Source organism: Bidens hawaiensis, unplaced genomic scaffold (genome assembly GCF_021521415.1).
Source record: "Bidens hawaiensis isolate Kalapana, Puna unplaced genomic scaffold, B.hawaiensis_p1.1 tig00032474_1, whole genome shotgun sequence".
NCBI lineage: Eukaryota > Viridiplantae > Streptophyta > Magnoliopsida > Asterales > Asteraceae > Bidens > Bidens hawaiensis.
The window spans coordinates 37820-39460 of NW_027495543.1; the positions used below are offsets into that span (position 1 = coordinate 37820).

Sequence of the window (1641 nt, forward strand, 5' to 3'; positions counted from 1 at the left end):
GGTGAACATGATGTTAATGTTAATGAACTTAATGTCCATGAAGATAACGCGAAAGATGTTAACGCTAATGTAGATGAAGCTAAGGTGGGTGAAGATGATGATGCTCCAACAACCTTTAATTCATACTTTTTGTTATACAGTTATCTATATGTAATAGAATATTGATTAATTATTGTGGTTTTAATGAAATTAACATTTAAGGATGAGATTAGGGACTATTGGGAATGTGTGTGTTTAAGATACCTACAAAGATGGGTTATGGAGAGCAGGGATCACCGCCTACTATTCCAGGTAATGTTTGCTTCTTTTTTGTATTTTCATGTTTTTGTGATGCAAATATTATTTAACGTTTGGTACTATGTTATCTTTGATTAATCAGGTGTGGCCACACTTATATTTGATACCGAGCTAGTTGCGGTTAATGGGAAAGGAACAGGTGCATAAGAGACTGATAACAGCGAGCTGTGATGTGTAGAAACATGATCATTACATATCATGTTGGTTAACTGGTAAGTGGTGTTAGGAGATAATTATAGGTTGAAAATGTTTAATTATTGTATTTTGAACTCCACCTAATATCTTCTGGGACTAAATGTCTTTTTTAAAAATATTAGAGCATCTTAACAGGTTATCTCCCTTCATGGGAGCTTAGATGAGTTTTACGGGTTTGGATGGGTACTATTTGGCTAGTATTGATATTTTTGATCCTATAAATTGGGATGGGCAATCATAACTTGATTAATAAATTGGTTAAGAAAGGTCCAAAAAGTTATTTGACTATCGATAAGGGTCCCATGAATAAACATGAAAGATGATTTTCTAGAGTCATGTATACTAGAATTATCAAATAGGGAGACGCGTGTAAAGAACGGCTAGTGTATTCGTATTTGTTAGGGCCCAAATTTTATAGTCGGATCTATGCTCAGGATCCCGAATATGTTCAGGATTCTCGAATAAGTTTAGTATCCTGAGTATTAATGCTAATAAATAGATATTTCTCTCTTGGTATTGATTTATAATTTAGATATTAATTGTTGATTTAATCCATGCGAAATACACGGTTGGTGGTTACATAAAATGTGTGGAACGAGTTATAACCGCTGGGATTAAAGTCCAAGTAATGGTTAATGGTCAAATATTAATTATTATGCTGAAATCTCGCACTTATAGTTAATATTAACATGTGTGGGATCATATTTGACGAGTAACTCCCAAAAGAATCGGTCAAAGACGTGGAATGAACATTGAAGAACGTGGATAGACTCAAAAGAAGAGTTCCTCAACGTCTATATTGGAAGAAATCTATTATTTTCAGGAATCATTTCTATGATTAAGGATCCTAGATTTACTAACAGGTTTTCAATATTCAGTATCCCCGATAATTACCAACTGTTGTATTATCCTCGAATATTTGAAATTATTTCGCAGATGGGACTATGTTTGACAAGTGACTCCTTAAAGAATCAGTCAAAGACGTGAGGAGTAACGGCTAAGAGACTTAACTTCGCATTTAAAGCCATTAAACCACGTAATCAAAGCATTAAAGACAAGGGCGGATTTCCCGGGATAACAGTTGTAATCTTTTATTATATATGTGAGCTTATAATATCATTAGTACACACACTCTCACGACCTAGCTTA

At 33.9% G+C, this 1641-nt stretch overlaps 1 long non-coding RNA gene across 1 annotated transcript; it reads left to right on the forward strand.

Moving 5' to 3' along the window:
• Window positions 1-232: 232 nt before the first annotated feature.
• Window positions 233-626, forward strand: LOC143583628 (uncharacterized). Its single transcript, XR_013144218.1, has 2 exons — window positions 233-291; window positions 380-626. It is a non-coding gene; the product is annotated as an uncharacterized LOC143583628 (long non-coding RNA).
• The last annotated feature ends 1015 nt before the right edge of the window (window positions 627-1641 follow it).